The sequence below is a fragment of the Gambusia affinis genome, linkage group LG03 (assembly GCF_019740435.1).
Source record: "Gambusia affinis linkage group LG03, SWU_Gaff_1.0, whole genome shotgun sequence".
In the NCBI taxonomy this organism is placed as follows: Eukaryota; Metazoa; Chordata; class Actinopteri; order Cyprinodontiformes; family Poeciliidae; genus Gambusia; species Gambusia affinis.
The window spans coordinates 2752259-2768291 of NC_057870.1; the positions used below are offsets into that span (position 1 = coordinate 2752259).

Sequence of the window (16033 nt, forward strand, 5' to 3'; positions counted from 1 at the left end):
CTTTCCTGAAACACATTTCCGTTTCTCTTCTCGTGAGTGTTTTTGCACGTGTAGTGATCTCCGTTTTGCACGTTCCAGCAGCCTCAAAATGAAGCCCCTTTTCTTCCTGCCTATACAGTGTGTTCTGGTTGTAGCACTAGCAGATGCTCGGCCGGCGTGAGCCTGGACTTCTGGTTCGTTTACAACTAAAGGGCTTCGCATTTCATCGGCATCCACCTGATGTCACACGCAGGCTTTCATCCGCTCAGAGGCAGAACCGTTCAGCGGTTGCGTCTGAGCCAGCTGATGTTTCCGTCGGCCAGCGACGCTGACATGTAGGAAGTGCCACACTGCCTCACTGTTCTGCAACAGAATAAACAATGTTTTGATAAATACTGCTTCAGAAACTGAAACTAGTCACTTTTTGCTTTCCCTCCACCTCTGTTCCTGTGGATCTGGGTTATTCCTCTAAAGGCCTTGCTGAGATTAGGATGAAGAGCCTTCATCTGTAGCGGTGACATCAGTCGTACTCGTTCTTTCTGCTGCATTCTGTGGATAGGAAGTCATGTGTTAGTAAACTCTTTGTACAGAGGAAATTTTGTTCCATATTTGTATTTTGATTTAATAAAGATTTTAAAATGCCCTCCATGCAAAGACTCTGTTCTAATGTCCTGATGTTTAGACCCAGTAGCTCTTCGACCTCTGACTCCAGCAGAATTATGAATCTCCTCTAAACTCTTGAATGGGTTTTGTTTTTGTTGCAGTTATCCCTGTTGCTGGTTCACATTTTTCCTCTCACTATCATGGATCCAGCCCTCTGAACTACCAGCTTCCTCACTATTGACCTTTTGTCTTCCTCCTGATCATGTAGACCATAAAAAACTGTATTTTCTCACTATACTTTAATTTTCCTCCAGCAGTAAATATCCCAAAGTGCACTGGAGCTTTTAACCACATGAGGGCGCTCTGTGTTTCCTTACTAATCACCATCATGCTGAGCACAACACATGACCCAATCAGTGGAAGACATGTATGACCTCATATGAATAAATAAATACAAATAATAACAGAGCATCTGTGAGGGTTTTCAGAAACATTCTGAAGCTTAACAGGTATTAAAGTTATTTCTATTTTCTTCCCATCCAATCCAACAGTGAGAGAAAATATAACATTTGCTGCTTTTAATAACAAGGTTACAACCAGATTTGGTTTTGTACTTTGATTGTTTAGTTGAGTTTTGCTTTCTATATTTCTTAGTTCCTCTTCTTTTATTTAGATCAGCTGTGCTTTGGTTTTACTTCAGTTCACTGCTTTCTTAGTTGCTTTAGTTTCATCATTTTTCTGTGTTATTTCATTCGCTACGTTAGTCCTGTTCCTGTTCCTGTTCTTTAGTTACTGCTTCCTCTGTGATTCTAGTTTATTTCCTGTGTCTATTAATCTTTAGTGTTAGATTTATTTTCTCGTCCTCTCTCTCACACCCCCATTAGTCTGGTTCTTTTGTCTCATTGTGTTTTCCAGTTTGTGTTCCTTGGATTATATTTTGCTTTGGATCCTGGCTTTCTGTGAAATTTCTGTAAGTTGTTGTTCATCATATTTTCATTATGAACTCTATTTCTCTGCCGTTCTGCTTTTGGATCCTCAACCAACCACCACCAACCATGGCAGGTTTCTGCTTTGCCTTTTATTTTGCTGGATATGAAACAAAGCATATGAAATGTGACAAATGTAAAAAAGATCAGACATCTTTACACTAGATTGTGCAACCAAAAAAGGGGGTCAATAATAAAAAAAAATAAATAAGAATTTGAGATGATGAATGGCTGAGACACTTTATGGTTGCAGCTTTCATTCTTTTCCTATAATATGCATCATGTAAGAGTCAGGGCTTTTGGAGTTCAAGTTGGTGCCTGTAAAACAAATGACAATAATGTGAAACAGCCGCCCAGTTGTCAGTGATGCTTCTATTTCGTTATTCAGAAAAGAAATGAGCACCATTAATTGTTCCGTAACACAATTTTTATTAATTTAGCACAAAAGGGAAACATTAAATTGCAAAACATTGCATAGATTTTATTATCTTTACTGAATTAGTAAATCAATAGTCAGTAAAAAATACTATTTCATTCAGCCTGTTAAAATTCTGACGAATGAACTGCTGAAAATCTTGTAGTAGTTTTAAAAACGTTTTTTGTTTTTAGAAATGGGATTTGTAACTGATTAAAGACCATCATAAAGATGACAGTCAAATTATGATCCAGAGGGCTTTTCTTCATTGATTCTCCAGGCAGTTTGAGGTCTAATATCAGCGGCTGTACTTCACGCAGTCCCAAATATGTCAACCTTCCAGCAGCGGTTCTTAGTAATTTTCCTGAAAATATTAATGTGTAACATTGTCTGCTGAACATCTGGTAAAGAACTCAGAGCGTCCCACTGACAGACTCCTAAAGAAACTCTGTTCAATCCATCTCGCCTAACAGATAGCTGACCGAGCAGCCAGCATTCAGGAAATGATGCGTGACGAGCATTGAAAAAAAAGGCGAGTTCATCCTGTGGTTCAAGAAAACATCAGATTTATTCTGACTCCGAGGGTTAAAGTGCGGATGCAGCCTAAGCTGGTAAGATTCAGTTCAGGTTCATGTTTCCACTCAGGCAAAAATCAGCCAAACGTATCAGGAATAAAATCACTCACTTTCTGATTGTTTTACTGCAGCTGGATTTTCATATTTTAATATTTTTATAATATTGTCAGAACAACCGCTCAGATTGGTTCAGGCTGACAGTAGGTCAGAGCATCAGTTTCTGTTGGGAAATATAAAAAAATAGCAAAATAAAGTAGTTGACGGAATAAAAATTTTCAGAAAACAAAAAAACAGCAAAAAAAATTTTAATTACCCCTAACACAATTATTTATGATGGCGTATTAGGGCTAATGTAGATAGAAAAAAAGGAGTAGTAAATTTTGGCCGAATATTAATCTCGGAAATCTTCTAGAAAAACTTGGAAGTTCAAAAGGTGAACATTTTGGAGATCTGATATTTTCTGAGTTTTCAACAGCCAAAAATATGTTATTTTTGAAACGAAAAAAATAGATACCTCACATCAGCAAATAGTGTTGTTTGTGACTGACTGTCTACATTAAAGAACTACATTATAGATAAACAGAACCATATCCTTTGTAGCACTGACACCATCACGCTGTGATAAATTTCTGTTTATTCAGAGGTACTGCTTAAATCAACACTTTTTATATTTAAAAAAAATATTTTTGAATTTGTCAAAGCCACGTTTGGGGGGCCCTTGCTTCTATCGGCCTGCCTTAGGGTAGCTCTGGCTACAACATAGTAGCTCACTACAGTCAGTGTGTGAATGACTGAGTGTAGTGTGAAGTACTTTGGAGTCCTCTAAACTAGATGAAGCTCTCTGCAAGTACAGACCATTGACCGCTGGTTTCCATCCCTAATCCAGAGACATTCATGGTCTCTCTATGCTTCAACATTGTGAACTAATATAGGAGAAGACATACTGTCATATTAACAAAAGAGGATCATAGAAAATATTAAATTTTGTTGGAAAAACATTCATTTCGTAACCTTAAATTCTACCCCACTGATTTAAAGGTTTTTTGAAAACATCCTTATCAGGCGTGGTAATAAAAATGGCAGACACAGCAACAGTAATCACCCTGTGCGTGCGATCCGGATCTTAATAATGTCATTGCACTCAGTGAGCTGAGCAGGGGCTTTTGGTCTCTTATGAGGATTAACAACGAGGGATTTCCTGGAGAGAATTTCCCAAAGTCATTCTAGGACACGCTTCAGTGTAAATCCTCATCTTAGTCCAAACGCTTGCTTTCAATAGTGTCACTGGTAATGTATTACTCAAGGACAAAAAATCCTTAAAAGTAGATCATGTGGAGAATGAGCAGGGAAATAATAACCTGCAGTGGAGGTGGAACCATGAAGGCGGTTTCAGTCATGAGGGACGTTCTTGAAAAAGCAGCTTCTGTAACGCTTTGGTCATGAAACAAGATTCTTCACTGTAGCTAATTATTGCAAGTGTTGTTATGCAATAATAAATCTCACCTACTGTAATGGGACACAGTTAGAGGTTTTGATATGGGAGTTATGGCCTTCTGCCCAGGGCTGCATGCCACAAGTGGGCAGCCCAAGGCAACATCTAAAATAAAAACAATCTAAAAAATGACTCATTATCATTTTAGTCATGGGACTTGCACCCCTCCAGGAGGTTTTTATCACAGTCACACACATAATGACATGTTATATTAACTTGTGCTAAACTGAAGAGCTGTCTCTGTGCTTTTAAATATTTATACTGATCAGACCTCAACATTGAGCAAAAAATAAAAAAAATCTGAGCATTTTTATGAATCTGTGTCATTGTTATACCTCCTCAGATTGAATTGAAGAGCACCACATATAGACCGCTCAAACTTGGACTTGGACCACATAGACTTGACAGAGTTCACTTGTGAAACCTACAGTTTTCACAACATGGGACTATTGTTGAAATGTATCAAAGTGTCTCCTTATACGAGTCTCTGGATAAAATCAAACCTGGTTAAGCTTCATTTGAGAAGTATATTTGGTTGTCCAACAGCAACAGGAGCCTGACTCCCAGGTGAGAAGGTAGAATCACCAGTTTCAGCAAGTTTGAAAGAACAAGCAGATCTTCATGCTGAACTTCCTGTTTGAATGCATCTGGAAACACACGCGGCTTCAGGAACCCAGATAAAACGTTTACAGTGCTCCTGCAGAACACCTGAGCATCCAGGTTTCTGGAAACAGGAAACAACCTTAACATCCATTTCTGACTGATGCAGCTGTTTCTGGCCGACTGCTTATGAAGAACAGCAGAGGGCAATCTCGCCTCACTTTTCACCAGCCACAGGAGGCGAGATGCTGATCATTTACCTTCCTCTTGAATTTTAAAGTTTTGACATGAACCGATCACTCTGCAGTCTTACTGTATATATGTGGATGGGTGAAGCTAGAGCATTATGCATTGTATCTTCCAACACCATGGGAATGGAGGGCAGAAATGTAACAATGCAATATTAATATACGAAAGACAATAACATTCCCAAAGCGAGTTAAGTTTGCGAGTTAAGCAAAAACTGACACCTTGGAGTCACAAGGTTTCATAACAACATTGTTTTTCATTGCTGTGTGAAGAAACTCTGTCCTCAGGATGCCAGAAGAAAAACAAATATTGTCAAATTGGTGACAGGAGAGAATGATTAATGTTGTCCCATCCATTCTTCTCATGCTCCACCTCCCTGACATGGTCTCAGCATCTGGTCACCACATCACTAGAAGCTGATGTGGTGACAACAGATTCATGCTACTGTAAGAAGTGTTGTTTCCTGTCACAGACACACAAAGTGCTCTTCTCTAGCTGATATGTAAACAGCAGGTGGCCTGAGGATTCTCTTTGCTTTGTACATTTGCTCTCCAGGGTCGTATAGACTCCATCATTTCAATGTTCAAAATGACAACCACCTCAAAGAGTCACATTCAACAGAGAAGATTACTACTTATGTCATCCGTTTTCCACACTATAACATTTTGATCATGTTTCCAAGGCGTTTTGGTCATAGGTCACCTACAATAATAAATAATGATTTATTAAATACATTAGCACAAATTGCTAATGTCACAGTAGTGACCCGACTGCAACCAAGACTGCTAACCAAGAAAACCCCAATCTAGCTTCTCAGAAAGATTTGGTGTTATTGGTCTGATGAATTAATTTTGTTAACTGACTTTTACCGGATTCCTTGATGAAACTCAACTCCTCAAACCAGTTTTTGGTAGAGGTGTAGAGATGAAAACAAATCAGAAAATGAAAGACCAGTTTGTGAAAAAAAAAAAAAATTCTGTTATCAGCCAAATTATTGAGAAGTGATATCAAAAGAGAGTGAAAAAGAACTGAGTGAGCCTCATATTTCAATAAATACTAGGATGAAGATATGTTCAGCAGGGGGAAGATTTTTCTTTTTGAACAAAAGTATCTTTTTGTTAAAGTCTGAACTGAGTTGCATTCACTGACACCAGCTTTTTTCTTGGCAGCGATGTAGTTAATCATTTGGTTCTTGTGTTTGTCTTTGGTCAGCCCAGGCTATGTAGTTTTCAATGCGGTCACTATAAGATCTGTGGAGGCACTTAGCCATCGAGTTAAAAGAACAGTAGCTAATTTGTCATGTTCATAAATCACTTACCAACACTTACATGGTCATCACGGGACGGAAAACTTCCCCAGTCGGGGGTAAGAGAGTGGGGTTGGGTGGGTTTTGGCTCGGGGGACCGGAGTTCCCACAAAACCCAGAGGGGGCCCTTTCATGTGGTGCTTTAACAGTGGCCACATTCTGCTAGTGTGAGCTCACTTCCATACCTCATCTCGTGGTTCTGCTTTCCCTTGCTGATGTGGTGAAAATACACATTCTCCTAAGGGTTGTTATTAGGCCTTGGAAACACACACATTGAAACAAAGGTGCTCAGTGGGCGAGCAGTGGGAGTGGAACAAACTCCTGAGGATGGGAGGCCAGATTCCCTCCACACCTTGAACATATGCCAAACTAAACCGTCTGTTCACTGCACCATGGCAACAGCATCATCAGCAGTACCCAAAAATGGTCTTCGGTTCTTTTATGAATGAGTTTTTCCGTGAACACTAAAGAAGCAGGCAATCGTTATAACAATGTTTAAGCCTTTAAATATAATACAGTTGTGTTCAAGTAGCTTCACACGCCATGATGCTGAATGACTAAGAGCACAGTCAGATCTTCCCCTGAGTTTGGCTGCGGGCTTTCCTGTGGAACAGGACCAGTCTGTTGCTACCAGAACTTCCCAGGTTGGGCCACCCAGACTACAAACACAGCCTACTTCAGATGAAGCCTCATATGTCAAATGCCACATCTTTAGATGGTCTCATGCTGACTTTGCCTGAGATAATCATAAGATGTGGTTGAGCATTTTACCAGACATTTGAGAATTTAACCAAGGTTCTGTTGGGGTTTAGAGACGGGGGCGAAGATCAACAGGAGAAGGTTTAGAAAAGAACGACTTTGGTCAAATTTTCTAAGAAGTCACGGGAGGTAAAGTTGTTTGTTGTTCCGCCTGATAATTGGAAACTTTGCAAAACAGGATTTGGAAAAGTTAGGTTTTAGAACTGACGTTTGGGCGAACATGGACATTGCCCTGCTGGCTCTTGGGAATCAGAATGATGAAGCAGCTGTCTGAGAACAGCAAGAAGAGGCAATCTGTCATTTATAACAAGGAAGGTTCTCCAGAGTATTTCTGCTGACCGCCTGGGACTTCCAGTTTGGAGAAAAGTAAGAACAGAGGTGAAATAATACATCTATGTGTGGCATTTTAACAACAGTGTCTAACAAAAGTTTAACAAGAACATGTGTTTGGAGTTATTACCATTAATTATTTTCTATATGTAAAGCAGTTTTATGTTTTTAGTGTAACACGTCAGCAAATCCACATTTAGATAATGCAGGTGTGGCCAGATCCCCCACCTCACACTGACTAACCTGCATATGTGAAACATTTAGATACACAAATCTGCTTTCTATATAAAAATGTATATTTTAGATATTTGTAGCTGAGTGAAAAGTTGTTCATATAATGAAAACATAACACATCAGTCTCCAATGTAAGTTTGTACACAAGTCTCATAAACAAAGAGAATCTATGGTAGATAACATAATCGAATTACTAAACTAAAAGTGAACTTTTCTTGTTCTCTTTTCTGGTTGTTCATGTAAAAATGGCAAATATGATAAATATATATATAAAAATCACTCCTTTAGTTGGAGATTCCTCTCTTCATCATATTTATGCCTTTTGCCACAGATTCTTAATAAGAATAAATAACAATAATAAAAATAATTTACAAAATTGATAGTCTACGGTTATCAAAAATACCATACTCAGATTAAAATAAATCAGTGATTAGCTGTAACAACACACTGTTTGAGAGACATTTATGTCAGATGTGCAAACGATCCAGTAAACATACTGTGGGCTGTTTAGTTTTTAGAAATGTAAACAACGTAATTGTCACACAGACGTTACCATGTTGTTTATGTTGCAATGCATCCTGGGTATTCTAGACAATGGCGCTTGAAGGCTTCACAAATCTGTGCCTGCTTAGAAGTTGTAGGTATTTCTCACCAAAAAAATGAAAAGTTCATTAGTTGCAATGTTATGATGTTTCAACCTACTAATAAAATGGCATTTAAAGGTTATATTCTATTGTACCCATAAACGCTCATCTTACAATACTTGCATTCAGATTCTAACATGGAACAATGAACCTTACTGTATATTTTTCAAACCTAAATTGGCTCAGTTTCATAAACCTTGGCATTGCTTGATCCCCCACCAGCTTCATTTAACCACAGTGGAACATCTCTACTGATGCTAGCTGAACTCACTGGAAAAATCAAGTTAAGCTCCCTGAAAAAAATAATAAAATAAAATAAATGGCGTCATTCAAAGATAATTAGACACATGTGTAGACCAGTGATTTGTGTATGATGGTGAGACTGCATATCTAGAATGGGCCAAGAGGCCATCGGTTGTAGCCCATTCTACAGCTACCAGCTTGGTTTCTGAGTGATCAACTGCTGCTATTTTTGTCATCGACTGGAATTACTTCAGCAAGAAATATTCAAATGACTGCATATTTCTGTTTTTCTTCCATAGTTATCACATTACAGTGTGCATAGACTTCGAAGGTGAATTCTGAGCTTTTTAATTTTATTATGCCACTGTTTAGCTGATAAGTGTTAGCAGAGCAAACCGACATCTTCTCTTCAAAACGTATTTAGGCATGGCAAGTTAAGGAGAACGTACGGCATTTTGATGATTTTATTTTTGTGGTTGTTATTCTTTCATTTGTAAATGAAATGTGAATGTTGGGAAATGTGACAGAACGTGAGTTTCTGCAGCTGCAGGGAAACACATTGATCTCCAGAAAGCATCAATCCAACTCTACAGTTGGATTTCTGTTTAGAACCACTGGAGAAGACTCACAATGCTCCTGGTCTAATTATCTTCTAGCTCAGAACTGGGAGCCATAGCAGTTCATACCAAACATTAAAAAAGCTTGACATAATAAAACAAGTCAAAGAAACTGTAAAAAGCTGCAATAAAAATCCCTGAGATTTATCTTTTAAATCTTTGCTGTTCCAGCTCATTAAAACTGCCGTAGCTTCTCCCCTTTAGCTGCTGAAATATGAACTCTGCTTCTGATAATTAACATGTTTACTGTGAACATCAGGATGAGCTCATTGTACGCACTCAGCATGCATTAGACCATTAACTTTACTATTATTACTAAATGTGAAAATGAAAGGAAAAAGATACATTCCAATTTACCTCATATGCTGGATTCACAGTTTTACACATAATTGCATTTGGAAAAACCTCTGCTTTGGAATTAGATGACTCTTTGAAAGTAGAAGTGTAGGTAGATGGATAAATGGACCCTGAGAAGGACTGGTGCTGTGTGGCAGGGTCCCATTAAGTACTGGAGACAGACACCAGCCCCTGTGACCCTGCAAGAATTAAGGGGGTAGAGAAAATGGATCAGTGCTTGCTTTGAAGAATGTTAAAGGTTTTGTCATGTTTTTGCATTTTTGTATGATTAACTCCAAGATAAGAATCAACTCTCAGGTTTCTTTCAATAAAGCAGCTCTTCCAGTCCCCCAGGACAAAAAATGTGCAGGAATCTAGTCGTGGTGTTTTCTAAAGTGTGCTTTACAAGACATACACACACGCACAAACGCATTCTTCTTATAAAAAATGATTAGCCATGCAAAACACACCTCCAGAAACATGGATTCTGTCAGTCCAAGTACACACTGTCTGTTGGTGAAGAACTGACCCGCAAACAGTAAAACAAGCAAAAAAGAAGCTTTGAATATGCAACACAATCTCACAACAAAGAGCTGCTGTTAAAAGCAGTAACAGAACTGAAGCTAGTTGGGTTATAGCTAGTGCTGTCAGTCGATTAAAAAATGTAATCGGATTAATCTCACTCTGGCTCTGTGATTAATCACGATTAATCACTATGCCTAACTTTCTCTGCTTGAATTAGAAGCATGCATGCTGTTGTGGTTCTTACAGGAATGGCGCCCTGGAAAAGCCCCTCCTCCTGCCTCCTGCTAACTGCTCTGCCATGACAAGCTAGTTGCTAACAATGGAGGGAAATGCATATTTCAGGAACAGAGGACTCTGGTTTGACCCAGAATGTACCAACATAAGCAACTCTGCATGACTTCTCTGGGGAGATGAAGGAAATTGCCGTTTCTTTGGGTTCTTCACAAGAGACTCATCCCCACATCATGAGCAAAACGTTTAAATGGATGCAACCATAAAATGTTAATGGAGTGGAGTGGTGTACATTAACTCAGAACAGTTAGAATGCAGTAGTCATATTAAAGGGTGGATGTTTTGAAGGCCCTGATGTATATTCTGTTCAGACTGTTGCTGTTCTGACAGTGACATTCTCACAAAGCCTCTATTCTTCACCGGGTCCGGATCGCTGTGCAGCCGGCTTCCGAGAAGCTTCGGCCTGTCTGTCTCTTCATGGTCTGGCTTTACACAAGGCTCTGTTTTCATTGCTGGAAGCCATACCCTCCGAAGCGCTGGGGCCCCTCATCAGGACTCTGTTTTACTTGTCAGCAGCTACTGTTTTCTTTTGAGGCCTCGCGCTCTCACTGATGGATCTGCAGTAGCAGACGGGTTGGGGTTCTCCCTCTCAGAGGCGTTTCAGGGAACTCTCCATCTCCCTATAAAAAACCCCTGACATTATGGAAGCAAATATCCCGGCATGGTTCTCATTAGCACATCTTCCACTGAACCTTCAGTTTACGAGCTTGGCTTAGCTCTGACTGGACTGCTTCACAGATGTGGCTGTTTTGTGACATGAACTCGGGGAATATGCAGACTATAAATCAAGTTCAGTGGCTTAAGTCGTCTAATTTGGAAGTGACCCTCCATCTGTGGGCCCCCAGTGGATTCTATTGAGGGGGTAATTTGCTGCAGATGTGTGGAACCTATCGGAACAATTAAGATATGTGTTTTTAACCCTCTGATGTGTGACTGACTGACTATATAGTCTTCAGTGATTGGGTCTTTTTTGACCTGGGTTACAATCAATGTTTTTTTTTGCTATTTTTGTCATTTTAATTCAAAATAATGTTTTGTTTAATACTTTCTACTGTGTTTTATTTCACACAAGAGTTATTTCATGTTTGAAATGTTTTCATTTTTCACTTTTTTTAATGTTTTTAGAGCAATTTATAGAACATTTTTAAAACAAAATGACAACAATAGCAATGATGAAATGTCAATAATGGACAATGTCAACATCCATTATGTTTGTGGGCATGGAAGAGGGGTCCGAAAGAGCACGTTTCTTGAAACTAGCTAGATAATCAATACAGAAATTGCTGTCTGTATTCTATTATGCTATGTGTATCATGCATGTGAGTGTATGTATGTGTGTGCATTTATTTATCCATCCATCCATCCATCTTCTATCTGAGGTCAGGTCGTGGGGTAGAAGGAAGACCCAGACTTCCCTCTCTCCAGCCACTTGTTCCAGCTCCTCCAGGGGAATCCCAAGGCGTTCCCAGGCCAGCTGAGGAACATAGTCCGGCCAGCGTTTTCCTGGGTCTTCCCCTGGGACTCTTCCCAGTGGGACATGCCCAGAACACTCCTCTCTGGTGAGGTGACTTAGCTAACTTCAATGAAGGCTAATATGTTGATTTGTAACAATAACACTATCACTGTACTCATGTTTGACACACACACGCACACCCACATGCACATTTCTGAGGTAAAAATAAAGATAATAATTTTATGTAAAAGTTCTTGCTGTGTAGAATATTATTATTCAGGTGTGACTTAGGACTCAGTGTGAATGATTCCAAAAAAATGTTTTCCTGACAGTCACATTTGGTAAGAAACAAAGATTCTCATTAAATTCCATCGGAAATGAATGAGGGTCATTTTTACCCTCTTATGGAAGAATGGGGTAGTAATATAAAACATGCTATTTCTTAAAATGTATAAAAGGTAAATTAAAAACTTGAATTGTGTGATATCAGTAACATATTTTTTGGGGAACACCTGGAATATGAAGTGATGAAGGCTTTTCATTACAATTAAAAAGACGGTCTCAAAGGATCAAAAAGGATCCACTTACGCATCAGAGGGTTAATGAAACACACTGCAAAAACACAAAATATCACCCAGTATTTTTGGTCCATTCAGTATAAGTAGTGTGACTTTTCCAACCTGTTTCCTTTGAAATGCCATCAGTACTTAATGAACTTTTACCTCTCAACGCTGCAGGTGTGGCTTTAAACATGTATATGTTTTTCTGTTTATCGGATGATGGAGCGGGTTGGTGTATTTCAGCCCCTCCTCTCAGCCTTTGATGGTTCATGTTCAAAGAGTGGTGCACTACGAGCATCTGGATCTTCCTTATGGTTTACACAGCACAGCTATGTGGCAGATTGGTAATAACAGTTATTATTTGGTGTAACTGCAGCTAGGAAGCTGGATCCTCACCTGGAAACAGGGCATCCGACAGAAAACAGAAGATAGGGAGGACTCTACACACAGAGTTTTTTTGACATTACATATCCTTCAACTGGACCACATTTCAATCATGCATTTGAGTTAAATATTACTGTAGTTCCTACCTTCGCATGATTCCACAAACCATCAACTCCCACCCAGCTTTAAGGCAGATGAATTTAGAGATATGTAGGGGAAACCAAATACCAGTTCTATATTGAGGGAGCAGAAATTGTTGTTTACATTTCACCTCAGTTACCAGATAAACCAGGGCAAAGTTGGTTGAGATTTATTTCAGTTACTAAAACATAATTGACACTGACCCCAACTTGATTTCTGGAGTTGGGCCCTGTGAACGGCAGTCATTCCAGAGAATCCCTGGAGGACGTTCACGTTCAAAAGCACCGAGCTAATAATGTTGGTTTATATTCAGTAAATGAAAATATCTGATCCAGCGAGGCTCATTGGATCATCTTCACCTCCTTCAGGAGCTATTAATCCCATCTGAAGAAATGCTACCAAACACAACTGATCAAAGCCTAGAGAAGGGGCTTAGCACTGTCAGTCAAACTTGCGCTGCTAAATGGAGAAGCAACTCACAGTTACAGGAAAACCGTTTACGTGCCATCATCAGCGTTCATGCTAACTAGCCTGAGCATTCAAAACTGGCTCTGCTGACTGGGAGAAGCTGTACTGTAGCAGAGAGACATGAAGAGATGGAGGGAGGTGAAAGAGATTCATGGGCATCACCAACTGCGCTAAGACCCTCCTCCTGCCTCTGATTGGTTATTTCTAGTTAGCACTGGGAGTAGACAGAGGAGCTTGATGTTTTCACAGATAATCTGTCTCACACTACACTGTAACTACGTGGTGACAGCTTCAACAAATATGTAAAAATATTTTTCTTATAACTGTTACAGACTGCAGCTTTAAGGCCACATTTCTATATCAACAACATTCCTTTATTGGTCTGACATGTAATCTTATTTTGATTTTTCATGCTCTGCTTACATTGCATTTTCTGCATCACGTCAAATTCCTTGCATTTGAAAATACTTGGCCAATACATTTAAATCTGATTATGATTAATATGATTAATATAAACAGGTCTGTCTTTTAAATAAGCTCTTGGATCTCAATGGGACAACTTATATAAATGCAAGTTAAATGAAAAAAAAAAAAAAATCAACATGATTAGCAAAAATAAAGACTGAAAACATCTGTTAAACTATTTTTGATCTTGGGTCCAAATCCGCACTTTTCCCATGTTGAAGTAAAGCTAGGTGCTAGCTAGCTAGGAAGTAAAACTCATTAAGTAAAGCTCATTACCTGATTTTTGACTCTGGTTAAGAAGAATAATTTGAAGGATTTCTACCAGTGGTGTTCAGTTTGGAGTCAGTGTCCTGTTTGCTTCGGATATCCTTGATTCTGCAAACTACTCAGCTTAGAAGACACAGCGGACTCACTGGAAACACTGCTGACTCAGGTGGTTCAGTTCACTGACTTCACTCACGATTATTGTGAGAATTAACAGAGACAATAAAGAGAACGAGTCATCAGCATCAGAAGAAAGACAATAATGGTGTTTGTTCTTCAGGTGACTCAAGTGAACTGGATCACTTTAGTGAATGACTCAGATTCACCACCAGACTCCCAGAAGCTCAGACTCCCTCCTTTCTGGCTGGAATAAACATGGCTGACAATCGTGCAGCTCACTGCTGGAAGTTTAAAGGTCCTGTATTTCATGATCTGTCTGTTGAAGAGCCTTTATCAGCCACTAAAAGCTGAAAAAGCATGTCAGAATCCGCCATCAAACAGTTCAAGGAAACCATATTAATCTGGTTTCCTCAGGCAGGTTTCCTCAAATGGCTGTCAAAAACAGTGTTTTTTTCCCCATAGTAAAATACAGTTTTACTGGGTTACTCAGTAACTCAGGTTAAGAGAATAAATCATTTTAGTATGATGTAATTGTTTGAAATACATACATATATATATATATATATAATAATTATTATTATTATTTAGCTTAGCACATCTTGGATCAAGTCACAGCGATAAACTGTTCAAGGAGAGGTTCGCACCTCAGTGGGGAGGCAGGAGCAGGTTGGCATAACTGAGTCATCGGACTCCCCCGAGGTTTTCTTGTGAAATGTGTGTGAGGGAAAATAACTGAAGATTTTCCATTTTCAAACTCCTGCTGCTGAGACGTAAATGAGCATCAAGCAACTCGGGCCTCAGATCTTCTTCTTGACTTTACTCCTTTTGTTTCAGATGATCTGCAGTCTGGACTTTGACATATTGTTTTTTAGCACTGAGAGATCATAATGTCATTTGATTATACGTGTAATGTCACTCATATATTTCAAATACTGTAGAAAAAAAAAAACCTTTCATTTCAAATTTTGTAGAAAATGATTGTAATTTATGACAGATTACAGGACTATTACTGTGTCTATTATGGAAAGGTCAAGTTATAACAACAGCTGTGCAATATCCCAAACCACTAAATTTCATCTGCAGACACAGGTTATATTTCTCCTTGGTGAATAATTTATAGGTTTAGTAAAGTAATAGGAAACCAGCAGTCATGACAGTCATGCTGCTGATTCTGTGTAGTTAATTGAAAAGGGCATATTTAAAACAACAGTGTTACTCAGTGAGCTCATTTATTGTCTAAACTAACAGCTGGCCCTTAGCTCTGGAAGAAGACATTAAATGTGGTTATCATTAAGTCCTTTGAAAATCATTTCAGATGGCATTCTGAAGAACAACCTATTTTGAGCAAAATGTTGATTGGACAGGTGAAAACATAAAAAGAAGTGCAGAAAACAATAGATTGCTCATCCAAAGTGATCTAAATGTTTCCAAATTGAAACCAAAACCAGGAAGATGGAAAAGGAAACTTACAAAGAAAACTGCTTTGAATGACTGGGAGAGTAACTGATACGCTAAAGATGCTCAGATTCAGGCGATAAACAAAGGTTGATTAAAGGTTGAGAGATGATTAAAACAAGCTATCAAAAAAAAACAACAAATGAAATGGGAAAAAAGTGAACTACTTTTAAAAATGTTTCTAATTTCATCCGCAAGTTCATCAGCCTTCTACCTTTTATATTCTTACTCTATTTCAAGCTGACATCACTGTTTCGCTTCAGAATGACCCCCATGAACTCCTGTTCTCCTGCCTCCTCTGGCAGGCGCCGCCGTGAGCAGTGGGTCTGGGGAGACGATCGCACGCGGTGAACGCAAGCACACGCAGACTGGTTCTGATCTGCGTTACAGTCCTCCTCAGGTATGATGAGTTCCCATTGCGTCAGGGGCCCCTGGGGCGCCGTGTTCATCCACTCTCTGTGAGCTGAAATGAGTCAGGGTTTCCATGCTTCCACTTTTTGGCCTCAAAAAACTGCTGTAAATATCTCTGTTGACAATTA

General features: G+C 39.1%; 1 protein-coding gene across 3 annotated transcripts in view; it reads left to right on the forward strand.

Moving 5' to 3' along the window:
- Positions 1-11811, forward strand: part of LOC122827742 (TNF receptor-associated factor 2-like) — a 30727-nt gene extending 18916 nt beyond the window's left edge. The window contains exon 13 of one of the 3 annotated variants that reach the window (XM_044110682.1): positions 11569-11811. The gene's annotated coding sequence lies outside the window, so the exon portion shown is untranslated. Of the gene's footprint in view, positions 1-118; positions 617-2456; positions 2554-11568 lie in introns of those variants that run through there. The other 2 variants (XM_044110681.1, XM_044110680.1) reach the window with 2 other exon arrangements.
- Positions 11812-16033: the final 4222 nt, after the last annotated feature.